This window comes from Ochlerotatus camptorhynchus, unplaced genomic scaffold, assembly GCF_037179485.1.
Source record: "Ochlerotatus camptorhynchus isolate MF236.1 unplaced genomic scaffold, CSIRO-AGI_Acam_v1.1 ptg000494l, whole genome shotgun sequence".
Taxonomy (NCBI): Eukaryota; Metazoa; Arthropoda; class Insecta; order Diptera; family Culicidae; genus Ochlerotatus; species Ochlerotatus camptorhynchus.
The window spans coordinates 112,742-136,179 of record NW_027040979.1 but is presented as its reverse complement, the minus strand read 5'-3'; the positions used below and the strand labels follow the sequence as shown (position 1 = coordinate 136,179).

At 40.3% G+C, this 23,438-nt stretch overlaps 1 pseudogene; it reads left to right on the top strand.

Annotated features, from left to right (window-relative positions):
• The window catches only part of LOC135712609 (MKRN2 opposite strand protein-like), a 33,772-nt pseudogene extending 11,088 nt beyond the window's left edge, over positions 1-22,684 (top strand).
• The last annotated feature ends 754 nt before the right edge of the window (positions 22,685-23,438 follow it).

The window sequence follows — 23,438 nt, the reverse complement described above, 5'->3', positions numbered from 1 at the left end:
ATATTGTTTTCAAGGACGCACAAATCTAACCATATTTGACTATATTTTGATCCCTTGAGGCGCAGCAAACCATGCTGGAGGTGGCTGTGTTCTATTCCCGGTCCAGTCTAGGAATTTTTCGGGTTGGAAAATTTCTCGACGTCCCTGGATATAGAGTATGGTTGTACTTGCCACACAAATATACTAATGCAGAAATGGTAAAGGCATCGAAAGCGCTCAATTAATAACTTTGAAAGTGCATCTATAGAATACTAAGTTGGAAGCACGCAAAAAGCTAATATGCGATAAGCAATAAGCTTGAATGTGATGAAGAAGAAGGCACGTGTTTTAGGTACCGCCTTCTTTAAGAATTGGGATAGTGTTCATGATTTTGGAAATATATTGCCAACCTAAGGTTCCAAATTTTAAATTAGTCGCATATCAGACTTATAATGCACAATGGACATATATTTTATTCATTGGCTGGTTTTCCAACTTACAATGTTAAACAGAATGTATTATCAAACTTAATCAATTATTGCAGCGCAAATAAGTACCCTACTGGCCGGTTGAATGCAGGATGCAACGAACGGTTCATCTATGCGAGATAGAAAATGAAGTCAATGGTTATTCCACCAACACACAACACAACATCGTAAAATATTTTCTATCTTTTTTTAACTAGATGCAGTGAATTGATTGCATCAGACGCGCCAATCTGCACCGCCGTTCGGATTGATTGATTTTCTGTTTGAGACCGAATCATACCAATTGCCCTCCTGCCCGCAAAACAACCATCCACTGTTTGAAACAAGTTCGCCTGGATCCAACATCAATTCGATAAATCCCGTTCCGATACAAGCACCCGTCCGCTAGTTGTGGGCTTTGTGATGTGGGCGAGTGTAAATTTTATAAATGTGATAACGGGTCCCGCACAGATTTCGGCAAAACCAACCACGTCAATCCATCCGACCGGCTTTGCCCCCCCCCCTCCCATCCATCGGGCGTTTCTGACGGTACATTGGAAAATGCAGGATAGGATTAGCGAATTATTGTTCGGAAAATGGACGAGTGAGCAAATGGAGTGCGCTCTTACGGCAAACCGGATTGTAAATATGTTTTAAACTCCGCATTCATGCATGGGTCATGCGTTGCATGTAGCCGTGTATGCAAACGGGATGAGCGTTCATCAGCTGCGCTCAAGCGCTGATGGGCAGTTGCATATTGGCTTAAGCAGGTTGAGAATTGCGAGAATGAAAACATAAAGAGAAAAGCTTTTTTCACGTGTCAGCGAGCAGATAGGCACTGGGGTTTAACAAATTTATGGGAGTATGTTCTGTGTATGTATGTGCTTCGAAAAGCACAGAATTAGCAATGCAGCAAAAACTCAACCAACACCAAGGATTCAATAAATGCAAGCCTTTGGAGGAGAATTAATTGAAATGAATAAAAATGTTATTGCCGAATCAGCCGAAGAGGATAAAATAGTTCTATTTTACGATATCTGCAACAATCTTTTCAAAAATTATCCTAATTGAGAATGGTGTTCTGAGAACTACATTCGTGTTGAATTAGCATCTTCATAAGGCCCCAAGAAGATTCTCGATCTCGTACTTTTCGCAAATTAAATAATAAATTCAACACCTGCTGTGAATCTGAAAATAGCCAACACCAGATTGCATGCATTTACCAAATTCAATCCTCAATCTGAAATTTCCATTTTACATTGCCTAGCACATTGCCGAACCCTCCTGACGGAATATTTGAATACTAATGCCATAAAGACCATGACTTTTTGGACATACAGAGAACATATTTGTTAGCTTTACACAATCAAATATCAATTTCCTTTTCCGCTCCGACAGCTTATCCCCACCACACGATTCACTGAAAGTTGTTTGCAAAACGAAACGGAGCGCAGAAGGGACGGACCACTTGAAAATCAATACACGAGCCAACATTTCCTCCGAGAGGGGATAAATGTTTATAACCTCATCGCCATCCTCCACCGCTCCGAAACTTCTTCCGACCTCAACAACAAGCATCAACCGGTTTGCATTACCTTGCTAGGAGAAAAACGATCCCACTCACGAGCAGCTACCTTCATCTCAGGCAGCCTCCGTCGCCGAGGGTTCAAACTTTTTCGGGTTTTCCCGCTACCTTCCTAGCTATAAAATCCGAGCATCAGTGCAACACATACTCACAATTTTCCCGGCCAGCGGTGGGTGGTAGTGTGATCCTCTGCTGGCTGCCAAAGCTTGGAGTTATATCCTCTGACGAACGGTTAAAAGCAAATATTTGCATAATGTGTTTATCCTTATTGAAAAAGTTTTCCCATAACAGCTTTTTTTCCGCTTCCCCTATTGCTCGTTCGGGAACCCGGAGCCTGATCCTCTTGTCCTTGGGGAGCAACATTTTGTCTGGTCGGAACAAATTCGCCCTGGTTTGACTTTTGGGGTGCTCACATAATTCTTCCGAGTTACTGCGGCTACCTCAGTCTTATTTCACGCAGGTGAGTTTTTATCCACTCGGACCTTCGAGGCAGAGTAACTTTTTTTTATATTGCGTAATGTTTTACATTGTTGTCACTTGTAAGCTGCGGGGACTTTTCCAGGGCCCGTGTCCGATTTAGGAAAGAAAACTTTTTAACAAGCTCATTACGAACGGATCCGCCCGGAGAATACTTGTTCTATCAACCGGCCTACGTTTGTAATATGGGATGTAATCTGCTGCACCAGAATGTAATCTGATACTGGGATGAAGAAATGGTGAACTGCTGTGCAGGATGGATCCCATTTTACGTTCTGCTAGTGGACAAATTGATCAAATTGAATACGTTAGCAGCAAAAATTTTGTAAATTTACATGTGGCACATTGATATATTTTCTGGCCTGCGGTGAAACATACAGCGATAAGACTTTAATTTTTCGTAAAAGTGATTAATGACCCATTTATTTGAATGGAATTTTATATGCATCGATAATTTTACATAACCATGAAAAGTTCTATTTAAATTAATTGAATTCCAGTCACATAATCGATGTACGCTATTACAAATAGATGAGCGGAGAGGGGTTTAGTTAAATATTACTTAGAAATCCCAAAACCTGATTCAGTTTGTAGTTGAAAATTACACAATAAATGATTAATTTTGATGTTGAAATTTCGCAGCAACATAAATTATATGATGTAACTTGCTTAAGTCAGACATTTCTATAAGTTCTCTAGCTGTTGGACTGCAATCATTTGAACTTCCCTTCTATCCTTAAGCACATGACGATTTTTTTTTAAAGTTCTCTGATGGTTTTTCTAAAGCCCTGGGCGTCTTACAACGAGAAATTTTTTAACTGCAAGCTCGATGCTTCTGTTTTCTATAATTTTGAATGCTCAAATGATCCCTAAGTCTATGAAAAAACTCAGGTAATTCAGGTAGGGTGTAGATCAACAAACCATTTCCATTAAATCATATGAGAACTCAAAAACAAAGTAAATGATACGTCATATTGAGATCCTAGAACCACAATTCTGGAGGAAATGGACAAACAATCATCATGTGACACATCAAATGGCATGAGAATTTAAAAAGTTCGATTGAAGGCAAATCGAGTAGCCAGGAAAGGATTAAATAAGTAAAAGGGTTAGAGCTCACCAAATGTGTATAAACCTGGTTTCCATAAATTCAGAAGATAAATATAATAAAAATAAGCTATTGAGCTATTGGGCCAATTTCTATAATTTTAGAGATTTTTTCCTTGATTTGTTTTCCGTCGATCTTGTTTTCCATACTGAGTACCAATGCTACCAACCCATCAATTTAATGACCGGGGACTAACGGCTTTACTTCCCTTCCGAAGCAAGGCGTGATCTCAGAAAATCCCGGCGGCGCCAACTGAGATTGAAACCAGGCCTTTTGGGGTTAGAGGCAATCACGCTTACCACTGCACCACCACCAGCGCCGCCCTAATGTTCACTGACACTTTTTTTTTAGATGATGTATCTCGGATTCCATTTGTCCATTTTCTAATTCTACGAAACTCGCATATCTGTCAAGGATAAACAATTAATGTAGTTAAATTAAATGTACATAACTAGCTCTTTTCTAGCTTCTTACCTAATACAGGTTTTGCAATATAGACGCCAACATTCTTCAGGATTCGTTTTCAAGATGGCGACGAATGAAAAACACGTGCACGAGCGGACGCAATGCTAATCCTGACTTGTCAATACGGGAACTTGCAAAAAAAATTGGATTTACCTAAATCCACTGTTCATGTTGTGCTCAAATCATTTTCGGAACGTTTCGAGAGGAAACCGATAAGTGATAAAAACGATCTATAATAGGTTGCTGATCTGCTCATAACCAAGTTCAGGAGACAATTTCTAGTTCCTCATTCTAGGTCCCTATTATTTGCCGCTGAGAAGCTTTTCCGAAGCCAAGTAGAACCTCCACGAGGCGTCCCATCTTTCGTCCCGTCATTCGTTAAGTCGCAACGTTGAACTTGACTATTGGTCACGAAAAAGCTTGCCAATGCACATCAAAAATCGACTACATACATACATCCGAACATTTGTTTATCTCAATTCGAAGGAAGACATTCCGCGCAACTACCATAAACCGGACTTGTTGATCTTCGTCTACAATTTGTCAACACAACACATGTCAGGCAGCCTTCAGGTTCAATTGGCTAAGCTTGGTGAGTTCGTTCCATTTTGTAATTTTTTATCTTTTCAAACCAGTAACGTTGGGAGATTACCTTTTTGTGGTGCGTTACTGGTATAAGATCTACCACCGAACCCTAGTCGTGACAACTTCAAACTAGCGAATCAGGATTTTCCAGTATTATTAGTATTATTATTATTATTTATTAGCCATCTGACTTTAAAGTATTAATGAAACACTTAAACACTTAATCTAAAAGTAGTCATACATTAAAAATGCCCGACATTAAGCGATTACGAAATCTGGATGAAGTGATGCCCAAATCGAATTGGTCGGATTCCACGTTGAATTGACGAGCCATGGCGACAAGAGAGCTGTTAGCTGCATAATTGGTATTGTGCGCTTCCTCGTTTAGCAAAGCTCTAGGACGGAGTGTACGGACAGGTCCATATACATTAATCTTAGCCTGTAACTCCGGCACATCATATTCAGCAAGCAAAACTTTAGCAACTAAGACAGCCTCCGATGCGTTTCTCCGCTCAACAAGAGTATCCAAGCCCAGCAAACGACAGCGATCAGCAAGGAAGATAGCGCAATGCGTATCTGACGAATCTACGTTGGACAGCTTCGAATCGTGCAATCCATACTGCCTGGTAGGGACTCCGGACAACACACGCAAACTCAAGCAATGAGCGCACCAATGAGCAGTAAAGAGCTTTAAAACACAAAGGATCCCGGAATTCGTTTGAAATTTTGAACATGGATCCTAGTTGACGGTTCACTTTGTCCATTGTGGCTGAGAAGTGGCGAGTGTAAGAAAGCCTTTCATCCAACACGACGCCAAGGTCTTTTACGTGATCAACACGTTGGAGTACAGTGTCAGCAACATTATAATCGAACAAAATAACATTTCTAGTTCGGTGGAAGCTAATCACACAACACTTTGAGACGCACAGGAGCATAAAATTACGCACACACCAATCATGAAAGCTGTCCAGAAGCTTTTGTAATTCGAAGCAATCAGCTTGGTTGCGAACAACAATGTAAATTTTCAGGTCATCAGCATAAACAATTTACCTCCGCTAGGCAGGATAAACGCTACATCGTTCACAAATAGAGAGAAAAGCAGTGGTCCCAGTATGCTTCCCTGTGGAACTCCGGAACTGTTCGAGAAGCAGTAAGATGAGTAGTTTCCGATGCAGACAGTAACTTGCCGTTGAACGAGGTTCGATCTCAGCCAACTGCAGAAGGGAGCAGAACATCCAATTTTGTCCAGTTTTGCTAGTAGAATGACGGGCACAACTTTATCAAACGCAGCTTTAAGATCTGTGTAGATGGCTTCCACTTGGAGTTTCTTAGATACATTTTCCATGCAGAAAGACGTAAAGCTGACGAGATTCGTTTCGACGGAGCGGCCAGGAAAGAAGCCATGTTGGCAGGTGCTAATGTAGTTTTTGCAGGAATCAAACAATCTCTCATTGACCAGCGAGTCGAATACTTTAGATTCGACCCCGAGCGAGGTAATCCCACGGGAGTTTTCCACATTGCATTTGTCTCCTTTCTTGAAAACAGGGAACATAGTAGAGCATTTCCAAAGCGTGGGAAACTTACGCTGATGGAGCGATAGATTAAAAAGCAGGGTCAGCTAAGGGGGGCTAAGATATCACAGCATTTTTTCAGCACAACAGATGGCAAAACGCTCGGTCCGGGTGAAAAAGAAGATTTAGTTTTCCTTATCGCAGAGAGAACCATTTCAACATCCACAGTAAAAACATCCATGTTTACGACATCGGTTGGCACATCGCGGACTGCTAGATTGATTTCAGCTTGCGATGGTGAGTCGTTCGAGAAAACGCTCGAGAAGTGCCTTGCAAAAAGCCTGCATTTATCCTCAGTTGTCAATGCTACGTCGTTGCCCAGAAACACCTTCGACGGGAGACCAGTTTCCTTTCTTTTAGTATTTACGAACGACCAGAATCCCCTAGGATTGCTTCGCAGATTGCGTTCAGTGCGAATTACATACCGCTGGTAGAGAAGCATGTTGTAGCGGTGATAGTTGTTACTGGCAATTGAAAAATTCCGTTTGGTCAAGAAACACCGCCGATGAATAAGGGCACGAAGTGTTCTAGCACGTGCTCCTTTCAGGTTGCGGAGAGTAGCGTTAGTCCATGGCGGTTTTCTAGGAGGTAGGCACTTTGGCACTGAAGCAGAAATACAGTCGCGCAGAAAGCAATTATAGCGATCGACAGCTACGTCGATCTCCAGGTCAATCAACACGTTCCAGTCTATCTCGGACAAGGAACGTCGCAGCAAACGTAAATCATTTTTCCGGAAGTTGAGACGATAGACAATAGAAGTTTCATCAAAGTGAAGTTGAGATCTATTTGCGATAGAAATATCCAAAGCAGGATGGAAGTTGTCAAGAGGAACGATGACATCAGGCGCCTCAGTAACGGTACAGTCAAGAAGTGAATTTTCACTAACGAACACCAAGTCTAGGAAATGAGACTGAAAGTTGGGAACTAGATTTATCTGCCTCTATCCATGAAAACCAGTACCGTCCACAAGCAAGCGGCTGGCCGGAGTAGTAACAGATGCTATTGGATCAGGATATGCAAATCCCTGACCTGAGTGCGACCAGGTCTGGCTGATTGAAATCACCGAGCATAAGAATCATGTCCGAATAATTAGCCATAGAAGAAGCAAATTCTACAGCATCCATATGAAGTTGCATTATGCTACAGTCAAGACGTCGTTCAGGGGGAATGTACACCGCTCCAATAAAAATGCTCCGTGAAGCGAGGCTTATTTTAACCCAAACAGTCTCAATCGAAGTAAATTGTTCATAGGCGATCTGGCAAGAGGCAAATGCGTTGGAAACAGCTACGAGAACACCACCTCCGCGAGTACGAACACTGTTGGCAAGATTACGGTCCAATCGGTAGTCACTAAAGGAGTTGCCGAACAGTTGCACAGAATTAATCCTCCCATCAAGCCATGTCTCCGTGAAGACATAAACGTCAAACTCCTCGTCAAGCGCAGCAAGATAAACATCGTCCAATTTAGTCTTGAGTCCTCTGGTGTTTTGATAGTACACACGTAAACCGCGTTGAGATACAGCGTGTGTCCCGCAAGAAGGTAAACTGCAACTGTATTCAAAGGATCACATTTTAGTCCTTGTTACTATTTATAACTTGATAATAGTGACAAGACTTCGGTAGTGACCACCGCGCCGTTATGTATTTCTAATCTAATCTAAATAAATCAAAAATATTGTTTATGTTCATAGATTCCACATAATCCTATTCCCTTTGTCCTTCTCCTTTTCCTCTTTTCAGAAAGCGAGTAATTCTTCTGACGGTTGGGGCATGAGCACTAACTCTTGCCGTAGCCTTTTATGACTTATGGCTATAAAGCCATATGTCACAAAAGGTTAGGACAAGAGTTAGTGCTCATGCCCCAACCATCAGAAGAAAATGGAGCATCACTTAACTTTTCTAGCTTTGATGCTTCCAACGACCAACCAATCATATAATTACCAAATTCGGACCGTAGGGTACGAGATGTCCACGTTTCATCCATTTATTGGATTCTGACGCATCGTGTTTAAATCTTCGATTTAAACAGGCCCGATGTTTTCTGAATCATCTTGCCCCTTAAATGCTGGCCGTTTTGATATGTGTGACGCATCTTCGATGTGAAACATATTTCAAATAGACAAGAACTGGCTGTGTTGGTGTTAGATTAGATTAGATTAGAAACCGAGAAGTGATAAAAACATTGGACGTGCTGATTCTGTCATGGACCGAAAGTTGAAGAGAATATTGAAGGAAAACCCGAATTTCGCTGTTCAAATGGTGGCTCGTAAAATAGGAATGTCACCTGGTTTTTTGTTTTTTCAAAAATCAAAATATCGTATGGGTCTGTGGCCGAAGAATAAATCTTTCGTAACCCTCAGAAGCAATTGCTACCCTTCATTAGAAGCCACAAAGAAAACTCTTTGTTCTGGCTCGATTTGTCATCATGCCATTATGCTAAAACTGTGATGGAGTGGTACAAATAAAGTGAATATTGTACCAAAACCGCAAATACGCCAAATTGTCCAGAGTTAAGGCCCACGCACATTAGATCCGGATCGGACGCGTTGCATCAAAGTGACAGCTAAATCTAGTGTCTAACTGTCGACGCAACGTAAACGGATCTAATGTGGGTGGACCTTTACGTCCAATCGAAAGATATTGGGCTCTGATGAAGCGGAAGCTTTCTGGAAAGAAACAATGAATCTGTAACCACAAACAAACAGACATAACACATTGAATATTTCTCAATGTAAAACATCGCGCTAAAACATTATCGCCATCTGTTGAGTACACTGTGGTGGGTAGTACGCTGAACAGATGGCGGTAGTGTGTAAACGTCAAACGCAAGACTATGCGCGCCACAGGTGGCGGTACTACCAACTATGATACTTCTGAATTGACCGTTCAATGCTTGTTGCGAGAGTTATGTCTGTTTGTCTGTGCTGTAACAGTCCCTCTTATTGCGGACTACACTGTTGTAACTACATCTGACAGCATGTGGCGGTGCCATCTTTCAACAACTAGATAAAGTGCGGCGTGTGCGTAACGATTGTTTTTTATGGCTCCACTCATTTAAACTTCTCTCACATACGCAGACACAGGTAGCAAACCGGATGATAGGAGTATGAGTGCCAGCGTAGTGAGATGGCTCACACTCAGAGATATGGATCTCAAATAATTGCGCGGCTTGTACTGTACACCGTTTGAAAAATTCATGTAAATTTCTGCGAGATATAGCGCACATAAAATTAACGCTAGATTTGGCATAAATGTACACGATATTTTGTGTAAATTTAAGCGCAATACCGCATAAATTAGCAATATGGTATGCAAGCTTGTAAACGATTTCGCTGTTTATGCCAAGTATAGCTCAAAATTAAACGAAAAGAGATTCTACGCGATAGTTAAAATTCAGAATTTTTTCTGTGCAGATCTTCACGGCGTTTGAATTTTCTGTGACGCAATTAGCCTAGCCCTTGATCAGGCGGTTTCAACTGGCAACACAATCACTCGTCGTGAAGCTACGCATTCAAGTCAGACGTGCCTATTGACTATTACAAGTTTAATTGTGCCTATTGCTTGGAAAAGTAAGTTCAATACCTAGTATTAATCGCCAAAATCCAACAAATAATTATGAACAAAAAAGAAATAGAAAAAAAACGCAGTTTCCCTTCAACGAAGGGTTTTTTTTTTGTATGCTCTACGAATCCTCGACGAGTGCCTAGGAATTTTATCACGCATTGGCGCTCAATCTTCGTGCCTCCATGATTACCGTGGATCGTGAGATATCCAGGGAATTCCATCCGTTCGTGACCCCGGAGGGTGAACGATTTGTCGAGCCCTAGTTCATCTAATAAACCCACCCAGTGATCCACGTTCCGTCGAGCAAATCGACAGCTCGTCAAACCTATCTGAAATCGATCGCAATTCGACCCGTTGATCGAATCCGAATCTTGCTGACTCCCACCAAGCCCAGTGTGGTTGAGCGTCGGCCTCTCGCTTTTTCGACACTGCTACGTCACATTCGCCGATTCCCACCAAGCCAAGTGTGGTTTAGCAGCGATTTCTCATTGCGATCGCTCTGCAATTTTTCCTCGTCGTAGAACATCGCCTCTGTACGCATCGAGCAACGTCGCAGCATTCTTCGTTCAGCGGAACGGCGCCCACCGTGCTGTAGCAGGGGCAGAAGACAGTAGCTTCGAAACCGTAAGTGTAATATAGTTAATTTGAGCTCAAATTTAGGAACCTTCCCCAGACTAATCTAAATAGTTCGGCTGGTTTCCGCATATTTTGTTTCCCGTTTGGGTAAGCTAGGGAAAACGTAGTGTTTGAGCCACTTAAACTCGCCCTTAGACCGTGTCTCATAGCCGGACCGGAAAACGCGTCAGCAGTCTCTCTAGTCAGAGAGTGGCGCTTAAGCTGCTGTGAGTTGTGTGCACAACACAAAACGTTACAAATCAAAGATACCAAACTCTTCCAACAAATTAGGGCATAGACGGTCACCACGATATCTGAGGACTGTGTATCTGTACAAACCCTAATGGATGTAATTAAGCGCAAAGTTCGAAAATGTTATGCAAATACCGTATAACTATGTTTTGACAAATCAAAAATGTAATCCGCAGCGAATGAACGATGTAATGATTATTTTGTTTTTTATTTTGTGTTCTGTCTACGTCTTCGACTATACCAGCAAGCATTTTATTTATAACATTGTAGAACGACGCACACACTTGCCGCGATTCTCTCCAATTCCCGATCAACAGAAAAAAGCATACGAAATAGAGTGTCTTATCAATTTAGGGGGAGGGGGTCTACAATTGGTCAAAAATATGCTGCATCATTTATGAATGTGCTCTAATACGCACATCGTGTTTGAAATGACCGACAAACAACAAGGTGAAGGGCAAACTTACAAAATATCTCCTCGGACAAACGAAAATGTAAACCAATCCTAACGGAAATGGACGTGATGTACGTCTGGCCTTGGTTTCCAACGAGTGCGAACGAAATAGAAGACAATGGATCCTAAAGCTACTCTCTAACCGCGTGCCAACTGGACCAGTTGTGATAAATAGGTTCATTGTGGGATTATATCCTTTTCTTCCAACAGTGCAGCACGTCGGTCGTTGGCAGTGGGAAAACAGAAGAAAAATGAGAAATAATGGGGATCTTCTTGCACTGGAAGGTGAAAGGTGTTTTGTCCGCCTCACGAATGGACTGACCTACAGCGGGTGTTATTATTGTTTATGCGGAGATTTTCTCGGGTCCATCGAGCGAAAAGTCATGGGTGAACGAGATGAAATATGAACAAAATGAGTGGACTCAACAATGATGGATGAATGGGGGGCTTAGAGAGCGAGATAAATGAAGTGATATTTAGCATAATTTTCATGAGTCAGGTACAATTTTTGTCCAAACTAATCTTTAAAACGCCAGTCGCATGTTTGAATTGCCTAGTCCCTGGAAGCACCAATTATCAAAGTCAAATAACACTATACGAAATCAAACAGAACCGTTCAAACGATACCTACCTACCACGCACGAAGGAAAGTAAAAATGACCATCCGGAACGGAAATCGTAATGTTTGTGTAGCACATTTTCGTTTCGCCACCGCAGCCTCAGCAGACCAAACACATACATAACATGGCGACGCCAGCGGTGCTAAAGTTGCTCCAAAAATGACCACAGAACAAACAGATTGGACCTCACCGCCGGCAGCAGATAAAACCACCATCAGAGATATCGTTCCAATGTCTTCGAGGAAACCCTATAAAGAGCCCAGAAAAGAAAACAGCATTTTCCCGTGAATGTTCCATCTGTTCCAAGTACAGCAGAACTTTCATTTCGGCAAAGAAAGCAAAGAAGGAAATCCGCTCTATCACATTCATTGATAAGCTCGTTGACAGAGATGCCCGGAGGACCGCATTCGTGATGTGATCGTTAAATTGGGACAAACAAAGCGGCGAGCGGTGAGCTGTCCGGGGAATAGTGATCCGGATGATTTTGATGGCTTAATATAGTATGTATATTGTATGGACCTGTGACGCGAAACGGTTTCCGAAAGTTCAATTAGTACACACTGTCCAGCGCTTCTAGGCATCCCGCAAGGATTTGATTAATTGCTGAAGCTGAAATTGAACACGCGTTTTCTGTAGAGAAATGGGCAATCAATCGGAATAGTTCATTACTGAGGACTTCATAACGAACAATTAGCTTGGAAACTTTTACTCCTCCGGGATAGCATTAAGGTATAACAAATCTGCTACTCATTGCGATGGCATTAGTAAGATTGCTTTTTCAATGATGCTCAGGTCTTATGTCTGGGCATATCATTAAGCACATTATCTAGTCAAGGATAATTTCGCTAAGATATTTCATTTGCTGTGCATTCACTTTCAAATCCAGATTGCATGCCACATTTATAAATATAGAGAAAAACGATTTGTATCGTACGGGTGGTAATTTATTTCTTACTAAATGGCTTACTTCTTTCACTTAAATTGATCTTTATTTATTTTGTTTGTAGTGGGATTACATGTTTGTTTTTACAAGTGATACAGAGGTATCATTTCATCTTTAGTTGTTTGATTAATTTAAAATTATTAATTAAATTTCCTAGACCAATCAGACCTGTTTATAGTCTTACCATCTTAGTGAAATTGATTTGGTTTGAATTTGAAAACATATTACTAGAAAACTACTATTTACAGTTTACAACTAATCTACAACTACTATTTACACTTAACGTACTATATACAAATGGCTTATTAAAGCATGTTCTGAAATGTTGCATTTCTGCACAAATCTAGTCTTGATGTCGGTAATTTTAAAATGGTGAAGCTCTGTTATCTTTGTGTCGAAGGGGTGATCAAGGATCATCCTCAGCACTCTGTGCAGGAACATAATTGCCTGGGTTTTGGCGGCATTGATTTTGATTTTCCACGTTTTCGCGTAGTCAGCAAAGGTGTCAAGGCATCGTTGAAGATTGTTGGTGATTTCACGAAGCAATCTGCCTTTGATGGAAATTGCAGTATCATCTACGAACAGGAAGAACACGCACCCGTTACAAAGGTCGGGTATATAGGAAGTGTTTATATCTTATTCTTCGCATTTGAAGCTTATTGCATATCCCATATTAGCTTATTGCGTGCTCTCAACTTAGTGTTCTAGATGCACTTCCACAGTTATTAATTGAGAGCTTTCGATGCCTGTACCATTTTTGCATTGATATGATTGTGTGGCATATCCAATCATACTTCTATGCCCAGGGAAGTCGAGGAATTTTCCAGCCCGAAAAATTCCTAGACCGGACCGGGAATCGAACCCAGCCACCTCCAGCATGGTCTTGCTTTATAGCTACGCCTTTACCGACTGAGCTAAGGGAGGCCCCAGCGGAACTGTATAAGTTGTAAAGCAAGGGGACCAACAGACTACCTTGTGGGACGCCTGCTGGGAAGGAGAACGTGTCGATATCTTGAATAACCTTTGCTGAAGGTAGTTACGGGTGATTTTTATCAGATGTAAAGGAAAGTTGAAGTTGCAGATGTTGATCATCACCCGTACTAGCAGGTGCGTTGTGTAATGCCCCTTTCTGAAACCAAACTGTTCCGGTAGGAGAATATTGCTTTCCTCGACAGTCTTGAGCAAACGGTTGCGAATGACTTTCTCGAACAATTTGCTCAGCGCTAAAAGGAGACTGATTGGTCTGTAGCTAGACGGCAATGTTGGATCTTTACCCGGTTTGTGAATTGGTATAATTTTCGCCATCTTCCAGATGCTTGGAAAATTGTGCAGATCCAGGCATCTGTTGAAGATAGTGGTCACAAGCTTGTACACTTTCGTGCTAAGTCTCTTTAGAATTAGGTTGATAATGCCGTCAAAGCCGGGGCTTCATATTCTTACAATATTTCAGCACTGAGCAAATCTGTTCTACCGTGATTTTATCCTTCGGGGGGGATGACACAAGGGCAGGCATCTTAATTGTGGACGCATTGCGTCACCTGATTTTCGAGCGGACTTTCGATATTGGAGCCAAGCAAGGGCGATGCAGCAATATGATCACCAATCGCATTTGCTTTCTCCTTCGGTATTAAGAGTCGAGCGTCATCATTTTCGAGTCTTAGAGGTGGAACAGGTTTGGGATGAGACTTCAGAACCTTGGCTACCTTCCGTGAATGGACGTGAATGGTCATCCAGATTTTGGACAACACGTTCAAAACTTTCGTTTCGGAGTGAGTCCATTCTGGAAGCATCTGCCTGTTCAGATCGGCCGTTTCATGTTTTTTGTCCAGATCTCCAGTCCTCTGAAACTGGCGTCTACGAATATTTCTCAAGCGGATCAATGGTAGTAAACTTACCCCTCACAGGAACTTGACGGACATATGCCTCGTCAGCCATGGATATGGCCTGATGAAGGACTTCCAGCGCCCGGTTGATGTCATCTACGGTGTCAAGCGGCGGATTTTCGTCGATGTTTCTGTCCACCACACGTCCGAACTGAACCCAGTTTACTGCCCATAAAAGCATAACTGTCCCATATGAATAAGAAATCAAGCAAAGATGGGACAATTATGCTTTTATGGGCAGTTTACGTGGTGGTAGTCCTTTCGTTGGCGACTTGGAGCAGCAGCCACTTTGATGCCGACTTCAGCCACCACCGGTTGGTGGTCTGAGCAAAGGTCGTGGTGGTGGCTATGTGTGCTATAAGAAAAACCCCTGAGCTAATTATGTGCTTTGCACTGCTGCTGACAGCACTCGCTTCTAGAGAGCATTCCACTTTCGAAAAATTAGGCTATTGGACATACAGATTGTAATATCTATTCATGTCGGATCCCGCTGGTAGTTCCGCCAAGCCTCGTGACGGGCATTCAAATCGCCTCCAATGACGAATCGAAAGCTAGTGCGAGTGATGGCGGTCAGATCATTCTTAAATTTGGCTCCTAATCCGTTGCTGGCGGTACACTTTCGAGGGCAGTACACAACGATTAACCGGACAATTCCGGTTGGCGATTCCACCTCCACGCTGAGAGCTTCGATGCGGATGTGGGGAAGAGTGAAGCGTTACTTATGACTAACTAATGGCTAAATTGCTTATGCTACATGTCCAGTTTTATAGCTGCTGGTTACTATGTATTTATTATTTACTTATGCTTAGCAACCAGTTCCTTATACTTATGTACAGAGTTGAAATCAACTGCTTGCTTAGATCTCAACAATAAATTATATACATGAATCGGTTTTTTTAATAGACACAATCTTCTAGTTTACTCAATATCTATTCATTTTAAGCAATATTTTGATAACAGTTTATGGTTTGCCAGTTGGTGTACAGGTAGTCAACCTTGTCATGTTGAGGAACTAATGTTGATTGATGGTTCAGTAACTAAAGGTGTTTTATATAGTTATAAATTTGTGTAAATTTCCGTTACTATGATGCACATAAAAGGAGCATCATATATCATACAAGTTTTCATCATACATCGTGTAAATTTATGAGGCATATTTCTCCATCAACATTTCCTGCAAGTTGCTAGTTTACATGAAAAGGATGTTGTATCACCAGTAAAATTTATATTTATATAAAGAAATAAATACAATCCTGGGTTCATTTCAATAACCCAGAAAACCAATAACAATATCCCATTACTATTATTTGCAAACATATTTCTACGATTTGATCTTTGTTATATTAGTCGATAATAAAAATAAAATAATAAATTTACTCATGGTTTCTATATTTCTAATAAAAACTTATTCCTCCACATATTACAATTTGTATATCCAACAGCCAATTTTTCGAAAGCCGAATGCTCTCTAGAAGCGAGTGCTGTCAGCAGCAGTGCAAAGCACATAATTAACTTAGGGGTTTTTCTTATAGCACACATAGCCACCATTTTGTATCCTAAAACAATAACAACCTATTACCTTTGTTACTAGCGTAACATAGGTATTAGAATCGATTTTCACACGTCCTGCCGTCTGCTCCCGATAGCCATCCACACAAGCTATCTCACCTGTATAAAACATTCTCAATCGATAGAACTCGGCGCGATCTGGCTCGACAGTTTAATTACGACATCGTAGAATCAAATTGAATATGAAAAATCGACCCAGCAAGGTGAAATTTGCTGATGTCTGTATGTGCGTCTGTGGACGCGTTTCATCTAGGCAAGCTTTTTTCGAGATGGCTCATGCGATCAATATGGTTGATATCTCGTTCGATAGGCCCCATAGCGCCATTGATCGCTATTGATTTTTTTCTCGATCTGACTTCCGGTTTCGGAGATATATAGGCCAGAATGATTTTAGTGAGCGATTTTTTAAAAATCAACGGTACACTTTATCAACATGATTTCTTTAACAGTAGAAAGATCTCATCGATATCTACTTGGGGAAAAAATTTCATACCGATCTGACTTCCGGTTCCGGAGATTTACAGGATAGAAAGATTTTAGTTAACGATTTTTTACAAATCAACGGTACATCCCATCAACGTGAAATTTGCAGCAGTGGAAAGACCTCATCCATATCTACCTGCAGAAAAAATTTCATACCGATCTGACGTTTGGTATTCGAGATTCCGCCTTATTACCTTTGTTACTAGCGTAACATAGGTATTAGAATCGATTTTCACACGTCCTGCCGTCTGCTCCCGATAGCCATCCACACAAGCTATCTCACCTGTATAAAACATTCTCAATCGATAGAACTCGGCGCGATCTGGCTCGACAGTTTAATTACGACATCGTAGAATCAAATTGAATATGAAAAATCGACCCAGCAAGGTGAAATTTGCTGATGTCTGTATGTGCGTCTGTGGACGCGTTTCATCTAGGCAAGCTTTTTTCGAGATGGCTCATGCGATCAATATGGTTGATATCTCGTTCGATAGGCCCCATAGCGCCATTGATCGCTATTGATTTTTTTCTCGATCTGACTTCCGGTTTCGGAGATATATAGGCCAGAATGATTTTAGTGAGCGATTTTTTAAAAATCAACGGTACACTTTATCAACATGATTTCTTTAACAGTAGAAAGATCTCATCGATATCTACTTGGGGAAAAAATTTCATACCGATCTGACTTCCGGTTCCGGAGATATACAGGATAGAAAGATTTTAGTTAACGTAGACAGTTAGTAGTAGTTAGTAGACAGTTTAATTACGACATCGTATGATACCTGCAATAATTAATCAAGAATATGGTTGATACGTGCATGTCGGTTAACCTCTGTTTTTTTTTTTTTTTTTTTTTCAAAGTCAGAAGAAGGCTTTATGTTTAGTTTGGGCGTTATCATGAGAAGAAGAAATCGTACGCAAAATCGTGGAATGTAGGGGAGAATAGTCCATAATGCACCCCTGAGGTAAAATGGCCCCGTGCAGTTTTTCGATGCTTATCCATTACTAATTCTGGAAATATCATGTGCCAGAATGTTAGTTCAAGTACTGAACTAGCAATGCTGATTTTTAAATTCACGAATTGACAATCGGAAAACTATGAAAAACAGCGCAGGGCCATTTCACGCCAGGGATGCGATTTGAACCATCCTACCCTACATATTCCAATAGACCTTTTCGATGCTTAGTCGTCGTTCTCTATCTATCACACATGTATGAATCGACGGTGTATTTTCCCACTAATGTGTTTCCCTCTTGCTCGCACTCGTTGGATTTAAATTGTACAGTAGTGTGCGCCGATTAGACGTCGAGAAGCTCTATAAGACCAGTCAGATGTTGTCCCTTCATATTTGTGCACGGCCAATGAGATCAACCCAAATAAAAGCCTCAATAAGCTGCTGGAAAATGAGGAAAATTTACCAAAATTTTACACAGTCTAGTAGTAGTACCAATAGACCAAGAAAATCCAATCGTTAGAACTCTGGCATTTTTTCCTTGAAAAAGTGCGAACAAACTGGAAAAACATGAAGTAAATCGCACTTTTTGCGATTAATGAGTAAAGTAAAATCAAATTTGGGTTAATCTCGTTGGCCGTGTGCAGAGAGTTTTTCCACCTGTCTACACACGTTATTTCTAAACAATCCAAATTTAAGTAAGATCTACTCATTTCCATTAGAATTAGGGCTAAACAATATATAGCGAACTAGATTGTAACTGACAAGATAACAAATTAACATTCGGATTCAGGTGTTCATTCGCCATCTTGTCAGTCTCAACTTTGTTTACTCAATTTTAACCTTGGTCTCTATATATTATAATATATATATAATATTCACAAGGAGGATAGTGTAACTGACGCTTTAAACCTTGGTCTATATATCACCCTCAGTTTTAAAAATCGCTATTAGAACTGGTACATCGTGAATCTCTCACCGATCAGCTCCTGCCGAGTTCACGGGTAAACTTATGTTAATCTGCTGAAAAAATTGACATAACAGCGTGGCCCTGTTTACTGTAAATGAATACCGGAATAATGCTCGCGTAACATTTGAACAGGAGCTATCAACTTTTGTAAACAATTTGCTACACTGTTAAATATCGACACATTTTATTGGTAATTTTCCATGTAAAATATCACATGATTTTCATGTGGCCACACTTGAACAGAATCCACCCAGAAGTACACATGATATTTATGAGTCAAATGAATAGTATGTTATTCATTTTACACATGAATTTGATGTGTACACATAAGAACTATGTGTCCGACATGTATAGTTATATATCATTTGTTTATCACATTGCAAAAATTCATGTGTGGGACACATAAAAATTCGCATTGAATCAAATCCATCCGTGCACTCGTCTATTGGGGGTGCCGTAGGCAGTGATGCCACAATTGTTGAATTTAACTCGCGTAACATTTGAAAAGGACCTATCCTCGTTGATCGATTCTTTGTGACTTCCCTAATAAAATTGTTATGGTTATTTTGCTTAACGACGTGTTCTGGGTATCTTCCAAACCATTAGTGGAAAAGTTCAATTATTTGGGTTATCGTTCGTGTATGGTTATTTTTTATTAGGGTTTCTCTTTGATTAACCACGGCAACATAAATGAATTTCTCGCTAAGCTCACAAGACAGTTCGACAGAAGATGATCTTAGCTTTATAGTCGCTATATTCATAGCATTCTGTATAGAATCTCGCGAACCAACTGAGCTGTTCTGTTTGACCAATTGAGCTGTCAAATCACGACCAACAACAGAAAAGAGCACATCAGCTATTGCGAACAAAACTTTCGGAACCCGTTTTCTCGTGACTTAAGGCTCGCCTACGCAAACTAACACCATCTTTGGGGAAAATTTCCTCTATTCGATGAAGCCGGTAATTTGCGTTCGATTGGTGAGGAAAGAATAATCAACGTTTTGTTTATAAAACTTGATAGCACCATTTCAATTGTTGGTCTACAATATATTTAATTTGTTCCGCTTTTTGATAGATTGAAATTCTATCCGCCAGACTATAAATATAGCGACTATAGTTAGCTTGCGCCTAAATCAACACACTGAATGGGAAATTCAATTGTACTCGGGTTATTCGCGAAAAAGAATATCGATTAAGAGAATCAGGCTGATTGATTATTTAACTTTATTGGTATTGGTATTGTATATAATAAGATTGTTCTAAAGTATGTAGAGCACAATAAAGCCGATTAAGTATAAAGTAATAAAGCTCCAGTTGTAAGCCAAGAAGAAGAAAGTGATTTATATATACTTTGCACTACGTAAAACCAAGGTTGCAAAGACTCATTTCAGCTAAAACAATGTTTTTCTAAATTATGAAATAATTAGATGCCATGATCAAATTTTGAATTGGTACGATACAAGAAGAGGTTGCAAAGAATGTGTTTGACATATTAAACCTGTTTATTTCACTTCATGAGAGTCACAATCAGCGATTTTTGACAAACTCACTCACTCACTCACTCACTCACTCAGCGATCAGCAAATCGCTGATTGTGACTCATAGAAAGCAAAATTTACAGGTTTTATGTTTCCAACGCATACTTTGTAACCTCTTCTTGTAAGTTACAAGTAAAACATGCCATCATACCATCTTTTGGTTTTATTATTCCGAAAAACATTATTTTAGCTGAAATGAGTCTTTGCAACCTTGCGTAAAACTCATATCAGCTCCTCATAGATAAGCCACAATTATATCGTAAAATTATTGTCATGTTAGAAAATTAACGTGAGGACATTAATCAATTGATAATTGAATAATAATTGCTGTTCAATTGGGCAGAGCAGAAACTGAGACCAGTAGAAATAAAAATATCCTCTAAGGCCTCGTATATCTATGGATAATATCAAAAACGAGATTGTACTGGGTAACAAAGGTTCTATTCACCTGCCCGGTGGATCAATTTAGGTTTTTATAAATGCAACAATATGCATCAACTAAATATGACAGGGCATCATTTACTGGCTGTTGCCGTGAGTACTGTGGTTTGCCAAGGTACCCGGTTCAAGTTTCAGTTGGCTACGGTGGTGCTTTTTTCCTTCTTCCCCTGAATAGATAATTCAAATTAGGGCGTTTATGTGATGCTTTGCTGTACCAGTTGTGGACATAAGGATATCCTTTTCCATAAACTTGTTTAGGACGTCAACTTGTCTTCCACTTCAGGTCGCAAGTTCTCGTCCTCTGAACGGCCGCAGGATTCCGTTGGCCGATGTCATATCGGATTGCCTGATGGTCACTATGGGTATATCCTTCACACACTTTCCAATTCATGCTTTTCACCAGCGACGGACTGCAGTCCGCATAAAATGACGTCGATAATGGATTCCCGGCCATCTCTGCGAAAAGTGCTGGTGGTGCCTTCATTTAACAGCCTAATTTCCAGCTTCGCCAGAGCTTCCAGCAGAATGTGCCCTCTTGCATTGGTACATCTGTTTTCCCACTCCACTGCCTAAGCATTGAAGTCTCCTCCGATCACTACCGGTCTTCGTCCCATCAGCTCTTCGGTAAGTCCAACCAGCGTCTCGTGGAACTACTCCATCTTTCATCGGGTGCATAGCAAGTACATAGCAACTGCATATTAATATCCTGTTAATTTTGGCGATCACGAAATCTTCTTCTTGAATGGCTATATCCGCCACCTAGTTACCTTTATCGGGAGGGACTCGATACAGCTGTGCAGTGTCGAAAAAATTGAGGTTTATTTGAGTTACCTCTGTTATTGTTGTGACAAAACAATTAAGTGTCATTTGGAGCGAAATGATTGAGAATTCATGCTTAAAAACCAAAAAGTTCAACAAATCTTCAGGCTGACAAAATCGGGGGTAGACAAAATCGGGAGCTGACAAAATCGGAAAAGCACTGTAGTTCAAGGGCTTTAAAATTGATGACATTTTGGATTTCTGTTCCATTTATAATGAAGATTACGAATATGGTAAGTACAGCTGATCTGGCAATAACAGAGTAGCAACCGGGGGTGGTCAATCATGCTCATGCTCATGCTATAATGTAGATTACGAATATACAATTATCTCAAAACCCCTAAAGAACCAAATTGAATTGGGTACCTGCAGTACCTGTACCATACAGATCTATTTTTGCAGTAAATTTTGGAGAATACTGGGGTTAAGGCGCAAATAATATATTGTTGTATTAAGAGAGAAAGATCCCGAACGGATTTACCGGCAATTTGCATTAATTGGGGCCGCCTATGATATTTAAGTAAGAGTGTGTGAGGCTATTTAATTTTTAGCTCACAAGAATATCAACCCGTACTTGCAAGAGTTCTGCTCACACATTATTAAGCTTTTTAATAGCGTGGATGTTTCTGTCACAGTTTTAACACAACATATAAACTAACATATTTTTTTTAACATTTCAGGCATGCGCTCAACAGAGATCCGGACGTTGTGTGTTTCAAACATTGCGGTAGAAAATTTTTCGTATTTTCAGTTCCCTCGCAATGCCCAGTTTGCATGCAAGCCTTTGCACAATCGGACGAATTCCTTCCCTTCACGTAAGTTTTTAAGACCCACTTTTTCAAGCCTAATACCTTTCAAAACAGCACCAACCTGCACATAGCGCTAACGTTGAATTCGATAGTCCTGGTTTGCTCTGGACTTTGTCCAAACAGGTGGACAAAGCCCAATGGCGGCAATGTTTGTTGATCATGCAAGTACCAGAATCGTGGCACAACGAGTGGGATCAAACACTCCGGGACGTAATAGAGAAGGGAGATTGGAGGCGAAGGAAATACGATGAAGATCGGATGAATTGCTATAGTTTTGAGCTTGACTTTCTTCGGCTCTTGAAGTATGAGGACTATGCAGAATTTGTTAATGATAGGTAAGAAATGTATATTTTAATTTTCTTAAATGCTAATTGAACTGAATTTTCTGATTCTGTTTTTAGGGGAACCTTCTCCACCAATTTTGTAGTGCCTAAAACTGCATACGCAGCCAAGTATATAACCATTTTCAGAAGAATCAAAGAATGTGGGTTCTGGTCAGAAATAATCAATAATTGTGATCAACAGGAAATATAGTAATCCAATACAGATTATGTAACTATTGAATATTCTCAGACTTGTTTAGTATTATTCCATTAGAAAAAAAAACCTTCCTCAAAACTTCGAACTTCATTCATGTACACTTAATCGCATTCTCGATGTTCGGTACTTTTTTTAGTGGACTATTAGTGATATGTTCTGTAAACATAAATTCTCTCCTGTTGTCAATTATTTTGGCAATAGCTTTTGAAAGCTTGTCATCACTTAAAATTTACTTAATAAACTGTTATTTTTTATCACACGTGGAACATCTGTCAAAAGCTTCAAAAGTGTGCCATTTTGTGTTGATAATTTTGTCGTACGCAGTGAAAAGTGAATTTTATTAAAAGTTATCAGTGAAAATGGACGGAATTTTTGAGCGGATCGTACAGTGATAAAAATGCTTGTATTTTTTACCCCACTTCTGCTGTATCGGAATGATGAATTTCGCGAGGTATCAATAATTTTTTTATACTTGTTTGCAGGTAGCTAATCTCTTTATAAAAGAAATGCACGTCTATCTTTTTCCAGGAATCCCCCGAATAGTGCAGTGGGTGGGGAAGTTCACTTACCGCGATTTCTTGGTGGTTTTCGTGCCAATTGAGCAGATAATTTGTAGATGAATAGTGTATAGTTGACTTTAATCATAAACAAGAAACTACCTAAGTTGGTTGAAGGTCATAAATTTCTGAAAAAAAGCTGATTTTTAGTAATTTATTAAATGAACAAACATTCCGTAATATTTTATCGC